We start from the raw sequence: 8,767 nt of genomic DNA, 5'->3' as shown, positions 1-8,767 counted from the left end.
GACGAAATTTCTTTTAAGGTGTGGGTAATGTAACATCCCGCATTTTTCCGTTAAATTATTTTAACTCCCGTCTTTTTATTTTAATATTATCCTTCACATCTAGATTCATATCCTCCATTAGCTAACATTCTTAATATTTTTGTTATCGGATTATAACGTCTCTTGTACTCTCGTGTAATTTAAAATAATTCGTTCGATTAATTCCCGCACCCGACAACAAACTTGAGGGACTAAACTTGCCAAGAGACTAAACTCTTGACTAGGTCAACTAGTCAAGGTATCCTCCCCACCATTCATTCACCACCACCACCATCTTCATACTTCCACTTTTCTCTCTAATCTTCTCAACACAAAATCATCATCTAAATTCGATCTAGGAAGCAAACATCAAAACAAATTACATTTTCGTGATCCTCTCTTCATCCTCTTCGATTTGGTACCAATTTCACTACTTGGGGTAAGGTTTCTAAAAACACTAGATTTCTCTAAATTCGTATTTTTGACTTGAAATGGTGTTAGTTAGTGTCTATGGCTCGTGTCTAGCATGAATACATGATTTACTTGCTCGATTTGTTGTTTTGAGTAACTAGTATGAACATTTTGTAACGACCCGAATTTTTCGCTAATATATAGAAGATTAATATTTACATAATTAATATTTCCAACATGTTAAGCAATCAAACTCATTAAGATTTGGTTATTTGAAATGAATTTTATACAAATGTTTGGCCACCCAGTTTGTCTGACGATTCACGAACGTCATAACTCGAAATAATTATATAATGATGTATATATGGATATATATATATATATATATATATATATATATATATATATATATATATACTTATGATTTGATAAAATGATATTTAAGTATCTCATTACATATAATAACAATTGGTTATATACATAAAATGAGATTACTAACTTAAAGACTTCAAGACTATATACATATATATAACGATTAACGTTGTAGTAACTTCTAAATTAAAATGTATGTATATGTATTGTATTAATATATATTAATACACTTTTGAAGGACTTAAACATATATACTAACATAATTATACTCAATAAAGATAGCTATACTCAATTTTCTCATTCAATTTTATCAAGAATTCTACTCGTATTCATTCGGTATTTATACCCGTATCATACCCAGCTTCTATACGTATTCACTATTGGTATATACACATCAAATCAACATACTAATCAACCAAAAATCTGCCCTAGATATGAGTTAAACTCAAATTGGAAGTTAGCTTGACTAATTACACAAGATTACAAGCTTGGAATTTGTTTTTGTCCCCCCATTTTCACGCCATATATGGCCATCCCAATTTCATTTCTAGTTCAAAATTCTTACTTCCAATTATTCTTTAACTCACACACTTGAAAGCCTTAAGGAACCTACTTCAATTAAGCAAAATAATCATCTATTAAAAGCCTTAAAACAACACTTAATCATCATAAGAAAGTTTGATCAAGAACATATCAAGATAACCTTCCAAGTGTACAAGTTTACTTCCAATCTTTCAATCCAACTCCACAACTCTTTAGAATCCATAATCCTACTTTCATATCAATAGCTTCTCATCTAATAATCAAGGTAAGAATCATATACAAACTTTGGTTCAATTTATATATTCATAACTATCTTAAATCAAGAAAGATTTCTTACTTGAAACTTTTGTTGATTCCATGATTCTACTTCAAGAATTTCAAGCCATCAAAGCTACCTTTGAGCTAAAGATTATTTACTATATTTTCTAGTAGCTTTACCCTAGTAAGTTGAGGTAATAGCTTTGTTCAAAATCTCGTTCAATTCATATTCATATAGCTATCTTATTTTGAGTTATAACTAATAACAACAAGAACATAGTTTAGATTATTTCTAAACTTATTTGCAAATAAACTTAATCCTTATAACTTGATTTTTAAAATACTTCAACACATGTATTATGACTATATGTCAAGCTAACATAAGGATATAAAACTTGTAAACACTAAGAACACCTTAAAATCTAATATACGCCGTCTTAGTCGAACGGGGACTGTTTTGGGTTTAATTTTAAAAACCTATCTTAAACTTTGAATTAAAAGATTTCCTTTGGTGAAAAATCTTATTTTATATGTATATGAAATATATCCAAAATCCATGGTTAAACTCTAAGTGGAAGTATGTTTTTCAAAAGGGTCATCAAGATGTTGTTCTTACGACGGATATGACTATCTTCTCTTATTTGACACCTAAGCTTATTTTTGACTATAAACCTATACTTTTTCTATTAAGATTAATAATATTGAGTTCGATACGAAACCATGGCAACTAGAATCACTCAAAACGGATTTGTAACGAAGAAATTATGGGTAAAACAAAATTGGATATTTTTTTTAAATTTTTAGCTACGGACATGATTCATAAAAATGGATGCTAACCTTATCCTAGCTAACTTACCTTGTATCCTACATGTATTTATACATGTCTTGTTCCCGAACTTATGGAAATACAATTTATAATAGTCGTGATTAAGTCCTACGACAATATATTATAGTCTTAATAAAGATCGTAAGGCACCATATATATATATATATATATATATATATATATATATATATATATATATATATATATATATATATATATATATATATATATATATATATATATATATATATATATATATATGAATTGATCACCGTGGATCCGTATACAGCGTTTTGAAATATCATTTTGATTTCTTATATATATATTATTGGAACGAATTATAAGACACCATTGGCAGTAATTTCGAGTTAGCTGTGGGTCGAAGTGGATTCCAAAATATTATATACTTTGAGTTGTGATCGAGCCCGGGACATGTATACAATGGGTCACGGATTGCTTCAGACAATATACATATTATGTGTCTTACTATATTAAGACAATATATTATAGTGTTAGTAAATTCTAACACAATATACACATTTAAATTTATATATATATATTTATACTGTTGGACTATCGGACTGTTGGACTACGAACGTTGGACTACTAACAATGGACAATTAAAATTATCACAAGTATCATAAGTATGGAATATTAATTATACATATATATATCTTGACACAAGAATATTATTACTAGGTTTGTGAATTCGTCAAAAGGCCAAGTCTTATCACCATCTATTCGGAAATCATCACAAGTGAGTTATAGTCCCATTTTTACTATCTAAATTATTTTGGGATGAGAATACATGCAAATTTATGAATGTTTTACAAAATAAGTACAAGTTCATGAAACTACATTCTACGACTGTTTTGTTATACCGGATATCTGTACTTATTATTATTATGCTTGGTAACCTAAGAATTAGTGAAAAACACTAATTGACGCGAATCCTAAAGGTAGATCTACGGGCACCAACCACCCCCATTTTTGAATAGTGGAAATACTTTAGTACTTCGAATGGTTCTTGTCATACATTTGAATAGTGGAATATATGATGCCAGATATCTTAAGCGCTCTATGTTAAGGTCGGTTACCAGGCGACTCATCGTATGACTGATTTTTGCAGTTGTAATGATCCTGCGCATTTAATTAAATGAAATCTTGTGGCTTATTAAATATTATGATTATTATATAGAAATTAAACCTATGACTCACCAACATTTTTGTTGACGTTTTAAGCATGTTATTTCTCAGGTGAATTTTAAAAATGTTTCCGCTGTCGTATGCCATCCCAAGGTCAAGATTTGGAGTCGGCATAATTGTTTATATTGTTTAAACTTACATTCAGAGTGTTTGTTGTAATATATTTGATCGTGTTGTAATGGGTTGTGTAAAAACTTATTTATTTGAGTAGATTGTCTTTGATAGACAATCTAAATTATGTCATTAAGACCCTTATTCAATAATAAAGGTTATGGCAAGATTTGAAAAACGTCTCATATAGAGGTCAAAACATCGCAAAGAAACCAATTAATATGAAACGTTTATAATTAATACGAACGGGGCATTTCACATTTGAAATGGGTGTGCTTAATCTTTGATTTTGGATGAATTAATGTTGTTAAATTGTTAAGGTTCATGTTTTAATTGTGTTACTAGTGTCACTAGCTTCGTTTTGAGGTATAGGTTGATTAAGAAAACTTCAAAAACATGAATATTGATTTTGTGAACTTTGGGTTAGGGTTTGATGAACTTGAAATGAACTTTTGATGCCTTAAATGAGATGAGATATTGTTAGTAAGTGTTTAGTTGTATTGCATGTTTAATTATCTTCAAAATGGCATATCATATGTGTAAATTGGATCACCGGATCATAGTATGAGATTATTGAACTTGAATGTCATAAATGAGGAGCATTGAATGTGATTTGGGTTTTTGTAAGTATTGAATTGATTGATGAAATGTGTTTAGTCATTTTCCTCGTCAAAATACCTTTCCAACAGTATATGATACATGTCCTAGGTGTTTTCGGTTCACAATTTGAGTTTGTTTGAGTTTTGGTTCGTGCATTTGGTTGTTGCAGCAAAACAGGGTCTGGATACAGATCTGGATGCCGTCCAGATTATTGGACGCCGTGCAGGCCTACTGAAATGTCCCGTTCTTATTGATTAAAAACGTTCCATATTAATTGATTTCGTTGCGAGGTTTTGACCTCTATATGAGACGTTTTTCAAAGACTGCATTCATTTTAAAACAAACCATAACCTTTATTTCATCAATAAAGGTTTAAAAAGCTTTACGTAGATTATCAAATAATGATAATCTAAAATATCATGTTTACACACGACCATTACATAATGGTTTACAATACAAATATGTTACAACAAAATAAGTTTCTTAAATGCAGTTTTTACACAATATCATACAAGCATGGACTCCAAATCTCGTCCTTATTTAAGTATGCGACAGCGGAAGCTCTTAATAATCATCTGAGAATAAACATGCTTAAAACGTCAACAAAAATGTTGGTGAGTTATAGGTTTAACCTATATATATCAAATCATAATAATAGACCACAAGATTTTATATTTCAATACACATCCCATACATAGAGATAAAAATCATTCATATGGTGAACACCTGGTAACCGACATTAACAAGATGCATATATAAGAATATCCCCATCATTCCGGGACACCCTTCGGATATGATATAAATTTCGAAGTACTAAAGCATCCGGTACTTTGGATGGGGTTTGTTAGGCCCAATAGATCTATCTTTAGGATTCGCGTCAATTAGGGTGTCTGTTCCCTAATTCTTAGATTACCAGACTTTATAAAAAGGGGCATATTCGATTTCGATAATTCAACCATAGAATGTAGTTTCACGTACTTGTGTCTATTTTGTAAATCATTTATAAAACCTGCATGTATTCTCATCCCAAAAATATTAGATTTTAAAAATGGGACTATAACTCACCTTCACAGATTTTTACTTCGTTGGGAAGTAAGACTTTGCCACTGGTTGATTCACGAACCTATAACAATATATACATATATATCAAAGTATGTTCAAAATATATTTACAACACTTTTAATATATTTTGATGTTTTAAGTTTATTAAGTTAGCTGTCCTCGTTAGTAACCTACAACTAGTTGTCCACAGTTAGATGTACAGAAATAAAATATTATCTTGAATCAGTCCACGACCCAGTGTATACGTATCTCAGTATTGATCACAACTCAAACTATATATATTTTGGAATCAACCTCAACCCTGTATAGCTAACCCCAACATTCACATATAGAGTGTCTATGGTTGTTCCGAAATATATATAGATGTGTCGACATGATAGGTCGAAACATTGTATACGTGTCTATGGTATCTCAAGATTACATAATATACAATACAAGTTGATTAAGTTATGGTTGGAATAGATTTGTTACCAATTTTCACGTAGCTAAAATGAGAAAAATTATCCAATCTTGTTTTACCCATAACTTCTTCATTTTAAATCCGTTTTGAGTGAATCAAATTGCTATGGTTTCATATTGAACTCTATTTTATGAATCTAAACAGAAAAATTATAGGTTTATAGTCGGAAAAATAAGTTACAAGTCGTTTTTGTAAAGGTAGTCATTTCAGTCGAAAGAACGACGTCTAGATGACCATTTTAGAAAACATACTTCCACTTTGAGTTTAACCATAATTTTTGGATATAGTTTCATGTTCATAATAAAAATCATTTTCTCAGAATAACAACTTTTAAATCAAAGTTTATCATAGTTTTTAATTAACTAACCCAAAACAGCCCTCGGTGTTACTATGACGGCGTAAATCCGGTTTTACGGTGTTTTTCGTGTTTTCAGGTTTTAAATCATTAAGTTAGAATATCATATAGATATATAACATGTGTTTAGTTGATTTTAAAAGTCAAGTTGGAAGGATTAACTTTAGTTTGCGAACAAGTTTAGAATTAACTAAACTATGTTCTAGTGATTACAAGTTTAAACCTTCGAATAAGATAGCTTTATATGTATGAATCGAATGATGTTATGAACATCATTACTATATTAAATTCCTTGGATAAACCTACTAGAAAAGAGAAAAATGGATCTAGCTTCAATGGATCCTTGGATGGCTCGAAGTTCTTGAAGCAGATTCATGACACGAAAACAAGTTCAAGTAAGATCATCACTTGAAATAAGATTGTTATAGTTATAGAAATTGAACCAAAGTTTGAATATGATTATTAACTTGTATTAGAATGATAACCTACTGTAAGAAACAAAGATTTCTTGAGGTTGGATGATCACCTTACAAGATTGGAATTGAGCTAGCAAACTTGAAAGTATTCTTGATTTTATGTAACTAGAACTTGTAGAATATATGAAGAACACTTAGAACTTGAAGATAGAACTTGAGAGAGATCAATTAGATGAAGAAAATTGAAGAATGAAAGTGTTTGTAGGTGTTTTTGGTCATTGGTGTATGGATTAGATATAAAGGATATGTAATTTTGTTTTCATGTAAATAAGTCATGAATGATTACTCATATTTTTGTAATTTTATGAGATATTTTATGCTAGTTGCCAAATGATGGTTCCCACATGTGTTAGGTGACTCACATGGGCTACTAAGAGCTGATCATTGGAGTGTATATACTAATAGTACATACATCTAAAAGCTGTGTATTGTACGAGTACGAATACGGGTGCATACGAGTAGAATTGTTGATGAAACTGAACGAGGATGTAATTGTAAGCATTTTTGTTAAGTAGAAGTATTTTGATAAGTGTATTTAAGTCTTTCAAAAGTGTATAAATACATATTAAAACACTACATGTATATACATTTTAACTGAGTCGTTAAGTCATCGTTAGTCGTTACATGTAAGTGTTGTTTTGAAACCTTTAGGTTAACGATCTTGTTAAATGTTGTTAACCCAATGTTTATAATATCAAATGAGATTTTAAATTATTATATTATCATAATATTATCATGTATGAATATCTCTTAATATGATATATATACATTAAATGTCTTTACAACGATAATCGTTACATATATGTCTCGTTTAAAAATCATTAAGTTAGTAGTCTTGTTTTTACATATGTAGTTCATTGTTAATATACTTAATGATATGTTTACTTATCATATTATTATGTTAACTATATATATATATATATATCCATATATATGTCATCATATAGTTTTTACAAGTTTTAACGTTCGTGAATCACCGGTCAACTTGGGTGGTCAATTGTCTATATGAAACATATTTCAATTAATCAAGTCTTAACAAGTTTGATTGCATAACATGTTGGAAACATTTAATCATGTAAATATCAATCTCAATTAATATATATAAACATGGAAAAGTTCGGGTCACTACAGTACCTACCCGTTAAATAAATTTCGTCCCGAAATTTTAAGCTGTTGAAGGTGTTGACGAATCTTCTGGAAATAGATGCGGGTATTTCTTCTTCATCTGATCTTCACGCTCCCAGGTGAACTCGGGTCCTCTACGAGCATTCCATCGAACCTTAACAATTGGTATCTTGTTTTGCTTAAGTCTTTTAACCTCACGATCCATTATTTCGACGGGTTCTTCGATGAATTGAAGTTTTTCATTGATTTGGATTTCGTCCAACGGAATAGTGAGATCTTCTTTAGCAAAACATTTCTTTAAATTCGAGACGTGGAAAGTGTTATGTACAGCCGCGAGTTGTTGAGGTAACTCAAGTCGGTAAGCTACTGGTCCGACACGATCAATAATCTTGAATGGTCCAATATACCTTGGATTTAATTTCCCTCGTTTACCAAATCGAACAACGCCTTTCCAAGGTGCAACTTTAAGCATGACCATCTCTCCAATTTCAAATTCTATATCTTTTCTTTTAATGTCAGCGTAGCTCTTTTGTCGACTTTGGGCGGTTTTCAACCGTTGTTGAATTTGGATGATCTTCTCGGTAGTTTCTTGTATAATCTCCGGACCCGTAATCTGTCTATCCCCCACTTCACTCCAAAAAATCGGAGACCTGCACTTTCTACCATAAAGTGCTTCAAACGGTGCCATCTCAATGCTTGAATGGTAGCTGTTGTTGTAGGAAAATTCTGCTAACGGTTGATGTCGATCCCAACTGTTTTCGAAATCAATAACACATGCTCGTAGCATGTCTTCAAGCGTTTGTATCGTCCTTTCGCTCTGCCCATCAGTTTGTGGATGATAGGCAGTACTCATGTCTAGACGAGTTCCTAATGCTTGCTGTAATGTCTGCCAGAATCTTGAAATAAATCTACCATCCCTATCAGAGATAATAGAGATTGGTATC

This window comes from Rutidosis leptorrhynchoides, chromosome 9 (genome assembly GCF_046630445.1).
Source record: "Rutidosis leptorrhynchoides isolate AG116_Rl617_1_P2 chromosome 9, CSIRO_AGI_Rlap_v1, whole genome shotgun sequence".
Classification (NCBI taxonomy): domain Eukaryota; kingdom Viridiplantae; phylum Streptophyta; class Magnoliopsida; order Asterales; family Asteraceae; genus Rutidosis; species Rutidosis leptorrhynchoides.
Note: the sequence above shows the minus strand (reverse complement) of the source record.